Raw genomic sequence first — 14959 nt, forward strand, 5'->3', positions numbered from 1 at the left:
CTAAAAAATTCATTACTAGATTTTGTGTTACTTGGAGTAGTAGAACTTTCCACCCTTATTTGCTGAAAGTAAAACTGTTCAAAATCAATATTCATGAATTTGTTAGATCTGGCATACTGTAGCATGTGTTGATAATTAACTTGGCCAAATGTTCAAGAAACATAAAAATTGAAAGTTTGGTGTTTTATAATATCAATGTTTTTATTGTGTTTTTATATTTCATTTTTTTCAAATGTAAAAATCTACCGGTATATAACCAACAAACCTTGTGCAAGTTTGGATTGTTCAAGAACTCATGATTCCCGTCTAAAGCCACTGAAGTTATCATTGGTTTTTTTTGTCTATGTGTGTATCTGGGCGCCAGTACTTGTAAAGGTTTGTTGTAAAAGTTTCTAAAAGCATGTCCAAATTTCTTGATAAAAGAAAGTCATTTATCTATAGTCAGGACATTTGTCTGTGTGTCCTTTTCTGACCAGGATTTGTACTTGTTTTATTCACCTTAGATGGTGATATATCAGACATGTGCGTCTGTTGTTTTTTGCCCTTTTAAATAAAAAAAAAAGTCGCACAAAAGTTACAAATTCTTCTGCAAACCTCTTCTAAACTTTTTTCTTTACCTATGCCATATCTATGTAGATGCTAAAGATATATTAGACACAACACAGAAAATTCTGGCGCGGCTATCTTTACTAAAAAATAAAATTAAAAGTGCAAGAGATTCTTGTTTTTCATACACCGATAAATAATAATAATCTTTATTTATATAGTGCCATCATATTCCGTAGTGATTTACACATCATACATACGCATCGGCTCAAGTCAGACACTGTAGGCAGAATTAGGACATTTATCATGTATGTAGCAATTTTTTTCAAGGCAACCATTTTTCTTCACCTATCAAAGCTTTGCATCTTTATCTCCTCCATTTGTGCAAACATTTTGTCTAAATTGTGTTTTGTCCTGGGTTTTCCGCTATCCAGCTCAAGGTGGTGTGGTGAGAAAAGACAGGGCCATTGGTCTCCACCGAAATTTGTGCCAGAAAACTGGCATGAGGGCCTGCACCAGGAGTGTCACATCATTACGCAGACTTTCAGTCAAGCACTGGGGGTGTGGGGGTGCCTCACATTCATGAATAAGCTGGACAGCTGAATATAATAATGATTCATTGGACCCATCTCAGGTCTTTTGAATAAAGCTTTAGGACCTGATTGTCTAAGGCCCTTTTCACACTTGCGTTTTTCACGCACAAGTTCTGTGCATGCTTTTTATGTTTCCAACTCACATTGCACTCTGTCCCATTGTTGTCAATGGGCTTGTTCTTATTTACGTTTATTCATGCACGCCAAAATTGCAGCATGCTCTACTTTTGCATTTCCCGCATGTTTTTTACGCCCCTTCAAGTCTATGAAGGAGCATCAAAAACACAATGGACTTATTTACTAAAGGTCCCGCTGCCTCATTTCCATCAGGTTTTCCGACTTTTTGGGGATTGTGCCGCAGGGACAGTGATTTAGAAGGGCATTGCGCTAGATTTCATGCGACACAAATCGGGGGGCGAGTTGTCAGACGATCCGACAGATTCAGATTTTAACCCCTAGGCGCACCAGGACGTTATAGTACGTCCCCGGGGCTAGATGCTTAGCGCACGGGGACGTTCTATAACGTCCTGCTTCTGGCACCGGCTCACGAACGGAGCCGGTACCAGAAGCAGCGGCTGTCAGCTGTCTAGTACAGCTGACAGCCTGCGCTAACACCCGCAATCGGAGCCGGCTCCGATCGCGGGTGTTAACCCCTTACACGCCGCGGTCAAACATGACCGCGGCGTGTAAGGGTGTTTGCGCTGTGGATCGGATCCCCCGTGCCGCTTACCGGGGGATCCGATCCACTTCTGGGCAGCTCCGAGGACTGGCATGTGCCCCGGAGCTGCCCGGTCTCCATGGCAGTCAGACCCCTTCCGGGTCTGACTGTAAACTGTCTGAGCATGCGCAAGCTTGCTCAGACAGTTTACATTGCTCTACAATAAAATAGTATTGTAGAGCAGTGTATTGAACTTAAACCAGTGATCAGAGCATCACTGGTTCAAGTTCAAGTATGTATAAGTAAAAATATGCAAAAACACTTAACACTACATATTGTAATAAATAAAAAATAAATACATAAAAATATAAGCCCCTAAAATGTCACTTTCCCATAAAAACACTTAATAAAGTATAAAAAACACAAAAACACAAAAACCCCCGCATATTTGGTATTGCCGCGTCCGTAACAATCTGTATAATAAAACAGAATCGTTACTGGACCCGCACGGTACACGCCGTAGAAAAAAAAAACGCAAAAACGTTCCGAAAAAAGATAATTTTTAATTAATACCCTAATTTTTAATTAATACCCTAGAAAAAATGCTCTAAAAAGTTATTTAAAAAATGTTATGCACTCCAAAATAAGCCCACTAAAAAGAACAACTCTTCTCGCAAAAAATAAGCCCCTAACTAGATTTGTCAACCGAAAAATAAAAAAGTTATGCATATGAAAAGATGATGATGCTAAAATGAACAAGATTTTCTCCAAATTGGTTTTTATTCAGTACAATTGAATAAAATACACAAAACCCCCACATATTTGGTATCCCTGCGTCCATAACAATCCGCAAAGTTAACCCCGTAAAAAACAAAACAAAAAAAAGCTCCAGAAAAAAGATCATTTTCAATTAATACCCTATAAAAATGCTCTAAAAAGGGATTTAAAAAGTGTTATGCACTCTAAGATAAGATCACTAAAAAGAACAATCCTTCTCACAAAAAATAAGCCCTTAAACAGATTTGTGAGGCGAAAAATAAAAAAGTTATGCATATGAAAGACGGTGATGCTAAAAGTAACAACATTTTTGCCAAATTACTTTTTATGCAGTAAAAATGGGAAAAAAATAAAAAATCTATATAAATGAGGTCTTTTTGTAATCGTGGCGACCCATAGAATAAAAATAATATACTATTTTTATGGTATGGTAAACAGCCAAAAAAAAAACCCCATAAAAATCTTCCTGAAAAGTGATGATTTTCATTTCCTCCACCAACAAAGAGTTAATAAAATCTCACCAATTAGCCTATAGATTCCCCCAAATTACGTACCAGAAAAGTGCATCTCATGTGGCAAAAGAAATAAGCCCCTATAGGTCCACATTAAAAAAAGAAAAAAATTATAGCCTGTACAATGTGACATAGCAAATCTGATCTGGATGGCGCCTCCTTCCCTTCTATGCCCGGCCGTGCGCCCATACAGCAGGTTACCACCACATATAGAGTATCCGTGTACTCGGGAGAAATTGGGTAATAAACTTTGTGGAGCCTTTATTCATTTAATCCATTGTAAATGTTTAATTTTCCACCCAAAATGAGTGTATTGTGAAAAAATATTACAATTTGCAGACTGCACCTCCATTTTGTTTTAACCCCTATAAAACACGTAAAGCGTTAACAAACTTCTTAAAAGTGGTTTTTCATACGTTGAGGTGTGTAGTTTTCACAATGGGGTATTTTACGAGTCCCACTATTATTTAGGCCTCTCAGTGTCAATTAGAAGTTGAGCAGGTCCATCTGAATACAGGTTTTGGTGATTTTACAAAAAATGTGAAAAATGATACCTAAATTCTGATCCTCATAACATTCTAGTAAAATATGTGGAATCTTAAAAAACCATGCCAACATAAAGCAGACATTTGGGAAATGTAAGTTATGAATTTATTTGGGAGCTATGACTATCTGCATCAAAAGTAGAGAATTTAGAACGTTGAAAATAAAGAATTTTTCCAAATTTTTGCCAAATTTAGTTTTTTTTCATAACTAAACGCAAAAGATTTCATCCAAATTTTTAAAGTAATTTGAAGTACAATGTGTCACGAGAAAACAATCTCAAAATCCCCTGGATATCTCATAGCGTTCCCACGCTATAACCACTTATAGTGACAAAGGCCAGATTTGAAAAATGGGGCCACGTCCTTTAGGCCAAAAGATGCTGAGTCCCCTAGGGGTTAACGGGTTTTAACTTTAAAATTGGGTCGCAAGCCAAGCGCTTACATGCACCAGTAAGAAGGTGAACTCTGGCGGTGAAAATGCACCAAAAACGCATTAAAAACGCACAAACGCTAATGTCTCCTAGCAAAAACTGACCAAAAGTGCAGTCAAAAACGTCAGTTTTTCACGTATTGCTCTCTGACATGATCTGTAATGTAAGTGTGAAAGGGGCCTTAGTTTACAGAAATGTAGAGGGAAATATAGTGATAGTGGCAATGCTTTCTAATGGTAGTTTAAAAAAATATATTTAGTGTTGGGTGTGAATTTGCCTGACGGGGTCTCTTTAAGCAAGGTATTCAAGGCTGTAGACCTAATTTATGACAAGGCTGACAACTAAAGTGCACGTTTTGTTGAGTCATGTGGGTGTCAAGTACTTGTGGCTTTTCATATTAACAGTGCAGAATTCTGTGGATTTGCATAAATTTATCAATACATTTGCACCTTCTTGAATTAGTGACACAAGAATCAGATAAATTAGCAGTTGCAAATAATAACCGGCCAATAGAATAAACAGAAATAAGGTATTTCTGGTTTTGGCTTACAAAAATGAATGCAAAAACAAACTAATCAAATAATTAAGATGTGAACTGGTTCTAATGAGTGTACATGAATTTTTAATGGATACATAGGAATAAGCCTCTGCTAGACGCCGGTTGTGGCTTATGTCCCGAAGAAACAAAAGATTTTTTTTTCTAAAACAAAAGTAAAATTTTACAATAAATATAGAACTGATGCTATAGATATATGTTAGGTTGGGTAACACAGAAGACAGGGGATAGTGTGCCCTGAGCTTGTCCCAACCTCTGTCCCTTCCTATAGCCCCCCCCCCACACTAAACCGTGGGGCGACTACTTGAAGACTCGAAATACACTGGATAAGTGTCGGAAGAGCAAAGAGTCAATGTCAAAAAACTAGCCGAGGTCACAACAATACAGACACAGAGCAGATCAAACCTAATGCAGAGAGCGAGTGATGAAGGGATTTCAAACACTGGCACAGCCAGAACCCCACCTCCAGAACCTAATAGGATCTGAACAACTTCTGGGAATTAACCCCATGGTGCAGAATAACCAAGCACAATAGCAGTCCCAGCAGTTCAGAAAACAACTCCTAGACAGCGCAAGGTCTTAGCAGCCGCTGCCCGGGACGCACACCAGAGACCGCTGGTAGTAGACAAGAGGTGGAGTTTGTGCGGATACGCGCCGGAGGTCGGAGAACGCTGCTAGCACCACCAGAAGTCCCAGCATTCTCCCTAGCGAACCTGACAATATGCTTTATGGATTCTATAATAAGTAACAGATGCTAAATGTGTCCAAATTCCCCCATGAATCTGTACGGCAAAATGAGCTGAATTATTTAAATGATATCTCCAGAATGTGACAACTGATAAAATATCTATGGGAGGATGAGGGAAAGTTCAGATTTCTAAATGCCCATGTGACTGCCTCTACTAATGATGCCTTTCTATTGTGTCTATGTGTACTGTATATGTATGGCTCTATTTTCTGTTCCTGTAATGATCCTTTTATTTTATAAGACTATCTTTATTTTTAACACTTGCAATTTCTTAAATAAATGTTCTCAGAGACAGCACCCATCAGTTTGAAGACGCAGCTGTGGTCAGAACAGAGAAAGGTGTGTATGGGCAGACATTTACAGAGGTAATTAAATGGTAGTCGTTAAAGGGATGGTTTGGAATTTAATAAAATGTATATATGGCTTGGGGGAATATAAAACCAATAAAGCACCTATACTCACCTTCCCTGACACTCCTTTCCCGCGCAGTGCTACCCATCACAGTTGGCCTCTGTTTGTTTACTGTGTCCACTGACGCACGATTGCTACATCCTCAACTCAAGAAGTTACAGCCTCTCCAGTCTCTGTAAACAAACATAGACCCAGTGTAAAGGATGGAGTTATAGGTGAATGGGAGCGCCAGAGGAGGTGAGCGTAAATGTTTTATTGCTTTAATAGCCGCCCAAGCCATACATGATTGTTTTAAAATCTTGGACAACCCTTTAAGATGAACTGCTATCGCTTTACAGTACACATGTTGAGATAGGTAATGATCCACTCGGTGTTGTCCAGATACCCATAAAGAGCTAGTTTGGCACAATAACCTTTAGACTACATTCACACGATGTATGCCCGCCATAGCGTAGTATGGCAGGCATACATCGGCGCCGCGGAGAGGAACAGGGGTTGAGCGAAGCTCACCCCACCCCTCTCCACAGGAATATACAGTGCACGGCACCGTATTATGTAGAAAGATAGAACATGTCCATAGCATTTTTCAAGGGGACCAAGGCTCTGCACAGGGAAGCTTGGCCAAACACCTGTGAACCTCAGAAAAGGATGGAAACACCACGAAAATGGACAGGAAACAGCAGGGGCAGCATGCATGGATGCCTCTGAGGCTGCTTAATCGCACCATTATGCCAAAATTATGGGCAACAGCATGGCCATGACAGAGTGACAGAATGAAGCTAGATAGCATCTAAAACATCCAATAATTGACCCTGACACTATAGGGGACGGCATGCAGAGGCAGCGGCAGCAGCGGCAGGCTAGAGAGTGGCATGACGACATACCCTAAATGGACTCAGGCTTCAAACCAATGGGTGGCAGAGAGGAACCAAAGGAGGTGAGCAAGAAGCGCTCAAATAATATCAGTACATGATAAATGTTTGCCAGTATATTTTGTGGATTACACAGCAGGGTGGCGACAAAGTTAACAAGTTTGATGTGGAAGCCATGAAAACAACCCAAAATTCTGCCTGACACAGCTCGTTTGATAAGGGGACCATGTATGGAGGCAGTGAACTAGTAGTAGATTAAAGGTGCTGCAGTTAAAACTATGTTAGTTGGATCTTGGCATGGAGCTGGCGCTCCGCTGCCAGGCGAGCTTTCGCCAATCCAAGCCCCTGTCTCTAGGCTACTCCCCAAACAGCACTTCTAAGAACCTTTTGTATAAGATCAAGTGTAGTAGCGTTCTTATAAGTTTGGGATATGGCGGGTGAGGGGAATGTAAACATGTGCGCAAGAAGCGCTGAAATAATATCCGTAAATGAAAAAAGTTTGCCAGTATATTTTGTGGCTTACACAGCACGGTGGCGACAAAGTTAACAAGTTTGATGTGGAATGCCCTGTAATAGCTCTTGGGCGGTGTGCCTTTTATCACCTAGGCTCAGCAGTTTGAGCACCGCCTGCTGTCGCTTAGCGACGGCATTGCTGCTGTGCCTAGAGCTACCGACTGATGGCGCCATGCCCACGGATGGTAATTCGGAGGAGGAGGAGGTGGAGGAGGGGTGGGAGGAGGAGGAGGCATAGTAGGCCTGAAACACCTGGACCGAGGTAGGCCCCGAAATCCTCTGCGTCGGCAGTATATGACCAGCCCCAGGGTCAGACTCGGTCCCAGCCTGCACCAAGTTAAGTGTAGTAGCGTTCTTATAAGTTGGGAATATGGCGGGTGAGGGGAATGTAAACAGATGCGCAAGAAGCGCTGAAATAATATCCGTAAATGGTAAAAGTTTGCCAGTATATTTTGAGGATTACACAGCAGGGTGGCGACAAAGTTAACATGGAAGCCATGAAAACAATCCAAAATTCTGCCTGACACAGCTCGTTTGATAAGGGGACCATGTATGGAGGCAGTGAACTAGTAGTAGATTAAAGGTGCTGCAGTTAAAACTATGTTAGTTGGATCTTGGCATGGAGCTGGCGCTCCGCTGCCAGGCGAGCTTTCGCCAATCCAAGCCCCTGTCTCTAGGCTACTCCCCAAACAGCACTTCTAAGAACCTTTTGTATAAGATCAAGTGTAGTAGCGTTCTTATAAGTTTAGGATATGGCGGGTGAGGGGAATGTAAACAGATGCGCAAGAAGCGCTGAAATAATATCCGTAAATGGTAAAAGTTTGCCAGTGTATTTTGTGGATAACACAGCAGGGTGGCGACAAAGTTAACAACTTTGATGTGGAATCCATGAAAACAACCCAAATTTCGGCCTGACACACCTCGTTTGATAAAGGGACGATGTATGGAGGCAGCTATATGGACGACTTTTGGAGGTAGCAATGGAGACAACGTGTGGAGGCTGCTATGGAGACAATTTAATTTGGATAGTGCCTGTATGTGGCAGTCCAAAAAAGTTTTCAAACCAGAGGAGCAGGTAGGTGGCCCTCCATAAAAATGGAATAGATTGAGTGCCTGTATGTGGCAGTCCAAAAAAGTTTTCAAACCAGAGGAGCAGGTAGGTGGCCCTCCAGAAAAATGGAATAGATTGAGTGCCTGTATGTGGCAGTCCAAAAAAGTTTTCAAACCAGAGGAGCAGGTAGGTGGCCCTCCATAAAAATGGAATAGATTGAGTGCCTGTATGTGGCAGTCCAAAAAAGTTTTCAAACCAGAGGAGCAGGTAGGTGGCCCTCCATAAAAATGGAATAGATTGAGTGCCTGTATGTGGCAGTCCAAAAAAGTTTTCAAACCAGAGGAGCAGGTAGGTGGCCCTCCAGAAAAATGGAATAGATTGAGTGCCTGTATGTGGCAGTCCAAAAAAGTTTTCAAACCAGAGGAGCAGGTAGGTGGCCCTCCATAAAAATGGAATAGATTCAGTGCCTGTATGTGGCAGTCCAAAAAAGTTTTCAAACCAGAGGAGCAGGTAGGTGGCCCTCCATAAAAATGGAATAGATTGAGTGCCTGTATGTGGCAGTCCAAAAAAGTTTTCAAACCAGAGGAGGAGGTAGGTGGCCCTCCATAAAAATGGAATAGATTGAGTGCCTGTATGTGGCAGTCCAAAAAAGTTTTCAAACCAGAGGAGGAGGTAGGTGGCCCTCCATAAAAATGGAATAGATTGAGTGCCTGTATGTGGCAGTCCAAAAAAGTTTTCAAACCAGAGGAGCAGGTAGGTGGCCCTCCATAAAAATGGAATAGATTGAGTGCCTGTATGTGGCAGTCCAAAAAAGTTTTCAAACCAGAGGAGCAGGTAGGTGGCCCTCCATAAAAATGGAATAGATTGAGTGCCTGTATGTGGCAGTCCAAAAAAGTTTTCAAAACAGAGGAGCAGGTAGGTGGCCCTCCAGAAAAATGGAATAGATTGAGTGCCTGTATGTGGCAGTCCCAAAAATTGTTTAAAACAGAGGACCGGGTCGGTGGCCCTCCATAAAAATTAAATGCATAAAGTACTATAGCTAGAGCCAGTGGGCCCTGTCAAAAAATAGCCAGTTTCCTCTGCTTTACTGTACAAAGAGGAGGAGAAGGAGGAAAATGAGGAGGAGGAGGAGTGGATAAATTATTCAGGTTGAGCTTCCTTCACCTGGTGGAGATTGGAAATTAGGAGAAATCCAGGCTTTATTCATCTTGATAAGCGTCAGGCTGTCAGCGCTGTCAGTCGACAGGCGTGTACGCTTATCGGTGATGATGCCACCAGCTGCACTGAAAACCCGCTCGGACAAGACGCTAGCGGCAGGGCAGGCAAGAACCTCCAAGGCGTACAGCGCCAGTTTGTGCCACATGTCCAGCTTTGAAACCCAGTAGTTGTAGGGAGCTGTGTGATCATTTAGGACGATGGTATGGTCAGCTACGTATTCCCTCACCATCTTTCTGTAAAGATCAGCCCTACTCTGCCGAGACTGGGGACAGGTGACAGTGTCTTGCTGGGGTGACATAAAGCTGGCAAAAGCCTTGTAAAGTGTACCCTTGCCAGTGCTGGACAAGCTGCCTGCTCGCCTACTCTCCCTCGCTACTTGTCCCGCAGAACTACGCACTCTGCCGCTAGCGCTGTCAGAAGGGAAATACTGTTTCAGCTTGTGCACCAGGGCCTGCTGGTATTCATGCATTCTCACACTCCTTTCCTCTCCAGGGATGAGAGTGGAAAGATTTTGCTTGTACCGTGGGTCCAGGAGAGTGAACACCCAGTAATCGGTGCTGGAATAAATTCTTTGAACGCGAGGGTCACGGGATAGGCAGCCTAGCATGAAATCTGCCATATGCGCCAGAGTACCAACGCGTAAGAATTCACTCCCCTCACTGGCCTGACTGTCCATTTCCTCCTCCTCCAACTCCTCCAACTCCTCTTCTTCTGCCCATACACGCTCAACAGTGAAGGACTCAACAATGGTCCCCTCTTGTGTCTCGCCAACATTCTCCTCCTCTTCCTCCTCATCCTCCTCCACCTCCTCCGATATGCGCTGAGAAACAGACCTAAGGGTGCTTTGGCTACCAACAAGGGAATCTTCTTCCCCCGTCTCTTGTGAGGAGCGCAAAGCTTCCGACTTCATGCTGACCAGAGAGTTTTTCAACAGGCCAAGCAGCGGGATGGTGAGGCTGATGATGGCGGCATCGCCACTGACCATCTGTGTTGACTCCTCAAAGTTACTCAGCACCTGACAGATATCAGACATCCACGTCCACTCCTCATTGTAGACTTGAGGAAGCTGACTGACCTGACTACCAGTTCTGGTGGAAGTTGACATCTGGCAGTCTACAATCGCTCGGCGCTGCTGGTAAACTCTGGATAACATGGTCAGTGTTGAATTCCACCTCGTGGGCACGTCGCACAACAGTCGGTGAGCGGGCAGTTGGAGGCGGTGCTGCGCTGCCCTGAGAGTGGCAGCATCTGTGCTGGACTTCCTGAAATGCGCACAGATGCGGCGCACCTTCGTGAGCAAATCAGACAGATTGGGGTATGTCTTGAGGAAACGCTGAACTATCAGATTTAACACATGGGCCAGGCATGGCACATGTGTCAGTCTGCCGAGTTGCAGAGCCGCCACCAGGTTACGGCCGTTGTCACACACAACCATGCCTGGCTTCAGGTTCAGCGGTGCCAGCCACAGATCAGTCTGCGCCGTGATGCCCTGTAATAGTTCTTGGGCGGTGTGCCTTTTATCGCCTAGGCTCAGCAGTTTCAGCACCACCTGCTGTCGCTTAGCGACGGCACTGCTGCTGTGCCTAGAGCTACCAACTGATGGCGCCATGCCCACGGATGGTCGTTCGGAGGAGGAGGTGGAGGAGGGGTGGGAGGAGGAGGAGGCATAGTAGGCCTGAAACACCTGGACCGAGGTAGGCCCCGCAATCCTCGGCGTCGGCAGTATATGACCAGCCGCAGGGTCAGACTCGGTCCCAGCCTCCACCAAGTTAACCCAATGTGCCGTCAGCGATATATAGTGGCCCTGCCCGGCAGCACTCGTCCACGTGTCCGTGGTCAGGTGGACCTTGTCAGAAACGGCGTTGGTCAGGGCACGGATTATGTTGTCTGACACGTGCTGGTGCAGGGCTGGGACGGCACATCGGGAAAAGTAGTGGCGGCTGGGGACCGAATACCGAGGGGCGGCCACCGCCATGAGGCTGCGAAAGGCCTCGGTCTCTACTAGCCTATAGGGCAGCATCTCCAGGCTTAGCAATCTGGAGATGTGCACATTAAGGGCTTGGGCGTGCGGGTGGGTTGCACTATATTTGCGTTTCCGCTCCAGCGTCTGGGGTATGGAGAGCTGAACGCTGGTGGATGCTGTGGAGGATCGTGGAGGCGACGATGGGGTTTTTGTGGCAGGGTCCTGGGCAGGGGGCTGACTATCAGCTGACACAGGGGAAGGAGCAGTGGTGTGCACGGCCGGAGGTGAACGCGCTTGTTGCCACTGAGTGGGGTGTTTAGCATTCATATGCCTGCGCATACTGGTGGTAGTTAAGCTAGTAGTGGTGGAACCCCTGCTGATCCTGGTTTGGCAAATGTGGCACACTACAGTCCGTCGGTCATCCGGTGTTTCCTTAAAGAACCTCCAGACTTCTGAAAATCTAGCCCTCGCCGCAGGAGCCCTCGCCACGGGAGCTTCACTAGTTGACACATTTGGCGCTGATGCACCAGCTCTGGCCCTGCCTCTCCGTCTGGCCCCACCACTGCCTCTTCCAATCTGTTCTGGTCGAGGACTCTCCTCCGTCTCAGAAGCACTGTGTTCACCCGGCCTCTCAACCCAGCTTGGGTCTGTCACCTCATCATCCTCCGATCCCTCAGTCTGCTCCCCCCTCGGACTTCCTGCCCTGACAACAACTTCCCCACTGTCTGACAACCGTGTCTCCTCATCGTCGGACACCTCTTTACACACTTCTTCCAGTACGTCAACAAGGTCATCATCACCCACAGACTGCGACTGGTGGAAAACCTGGGCATCGGAAAATTGCTCATCAGCAACCGGACAAGTGGTTTGTGACTGTGGGAAGGGTCCAGAAAACAGTTCCTCAGAGTATGCCGGTTCAAATGCCAAATTTTGCTGGGAGGGGGCAGACTGGGGGGGAGGAGGCTGAGGTGCAGGAGCTGGAGGAGTGCCGATTTCGGTGACATGGGTGGACTGCGTGGAAGACTGACTGGTGGACAAATTGCTCGAAGCATTGTCGGCAATCCACGACATCACCTGTTCGCACTATTCTGGCCTCAACAGTGCTCTACCACGAGTCCCAGTAACTTCAGACATGAACCTAGGGAGTGTAGCTCTGCGGCGTTCCCCTGCTCCCTCATAAGCAGGTGGTGCCTCACCCCGCCCAGGACCACGGCCTCTGACCCCTGCAGTAGTTGGACGCCCACGTCCCCGCCCTCGTCCTCTACCCCTAGCCCTCGGGTTAAACATTTTGAAAATGAGAGTTATAACTTTAATTTTTTTTTTAACTTTTTTTTGTGTTTTTTTTTTTTTGTGTGTTTTTTAGTTTTTAAAACCAAACGATGCTATCCTATTGCTATGGCTATTTTCTAGCCAAGTATGAAAGCACACTACTATGCCAGATGAGATGACGCTGAGTTATGAAAAAAATAAACGTAAAATACAAAAGGAAATGGCAGTCTGTGCCTAATTGAAATACAACCCTGGGCCCTAATAAATTTTCCCACTTCGGTCTTTGCGATGGATATGTGCGTCACTAAGCGCAAAGCACAGTGGTCGCAAGTCTCACTACAAATTGCTCACAATTTCCTAGTAGATGCACTGCAGCAACTACAGCCACCAGCAGATCAACCAGAAATCAAATATATATAACGCTACTGTAGGTGTAAGTAAGACGTTTGGATTCTCCTATGGCTATTTTCTAGCCAAATATTAAAGCACACTGCTATGCCAGATGAGATGACGCTGAGTTATGAAAAAAATAAACGTAAAATAAAAAAGGAAATGGCAGACTGTGCCTAATTGAAATACAACCCCGGGCCCTAATAAATTTTCCCACTTCGGTCTTTGCGATGGATATGTGCGTCACTAAGCGCAAAACACAGTGGTCGCAAGTCTCACTACAAATTGCTCACAATTTCCTAGTAGATGCACTGCAGCAACTACAGCCACCAGCAGATCAACCAGAAATCAAATATATATAACGCTACTGTAGGCGTAAGTAAGCCGTTTGTATTCTCCTATGGCTATTTTCTAGCCAAGTATGAAAGCACACTACTATGCAAGATGAGATGACGCTGAGTTATGAAAAAAATAAACGTAAAATAAAAAAGGAAATGGCAGACTGTGCCTAATTGAAATACAACCCCGGGCCCTAATAAATTTTCCCACTTCGGTCTTTGCGATGGATATGTGCGTCACTAAAACACAGTGGTCGCAAGTCTCACTACAAATTTCTCACAATTTCCTAGTAGATGCACTGCAGCAACTACAGCCACCAGCAGATCAACCAGAAATCAAATATATATAACGCTACTGTAGGCGTAAGTAAGACGTTTGGATTCTCCTATGGCTATTTTCTAGCCAAGTATTAAAGCACACTACTATGCAAGATGAGATGACGCTGAGTTATGAAAAAAATAAACGTAAAATAAAAAAGGAAATGGCAGACTGTGCCTAATTGAAATACAACCCCGGGCCCTAATAAATTTTCCCACTTCGGTCTTTGCGATGGATATGTGCGTCACTAAGCGCAAAACACAGTGGTCGCAAGTCTCACTACAAATTGCTCACAATTTGCTAGTAGATGCACTGCAGCAACTACAGCCACCAGCAGATCAACCAGAAATCAAATATATATAACGCTACTGTAGGCGTGAGTAAGACGTTTGGATTCTCCTATGGCTATTTTCTAGCCAAGTATTAAAGCACACTGCTATGCCAGATGAGATGACGCTGAGTTATGAAAAAAATAAACGTAAAATAAAAAAGGAAATGGCAGACTGTGCCTAATTGAAATACAACCCCGGGCCCTAATAAATTTTCCCACTTCGGTCTTTGCGATGGATATGTGCGTCACTAAGCGCAAAACACAGTGGTCGCAAGTCTCACTACAAATTGCTCACAATTTCCTAGTAGATGCACTGCAGCAACTACAGCCACCAGCAGATCAACCAGAAATCAAATATATATAACGCTACTGTAGGCGTAAGTAAGCCGTTTGTATTCTCCTATGGCTATTTTCTAGCCAAGTATGAAAGCACACTACTATGCAAGATGAGATGACGCTGAGTTATGAAAAAAATAAACGTAAAATAAAAAAGGAAATGGCAGACTGTGCCTAATTGAAATACAACCCCGGGCCCTAATAAATTTTCCCACTTCGGTCTTTGCGATGGATATGTGCGTCACTAAAACACAGTGGTCGCAAGTCTCACTACAAATTTCTCACAATTTCCTAGTAGATGCACTGCAGCAACTACAGCCACCAGCAGATCAACCAGAAATCAAATATATATAACGCTACTGTAGGCGTAAGTAAGACGTTTGGATTCTCCTATGGCTATTTTCTAGCCAAGTATTAAAGCACACTACTATGCAAGATGAGATGACGCTGAGTTATGAAAAAAATAAACGTAAAATAAAAAAGGAAATGGCAGACTGTGCCTAATTGAAATACAACCCCGGGCCCTAATAAATTTTCCCACTTCGGTCTTTGCGATGGATATGTGCGTCACTAAGCGCAAAA

Source organism: Engystomops pustulosus, chromosome 4 (assembly GCF_040894005.1).
Source record: "Engystomops pustulosus chromosome 4, aEngPut4.maternal, whole genome shotgun sequence".
In the NCBI taxonomy this organism is placed as follows: Eukaryota; Metazoa; Chordata; class Amphibia; order Anura; family Leptodactylidae; genus Engystomops; species Engystomops pustulosus.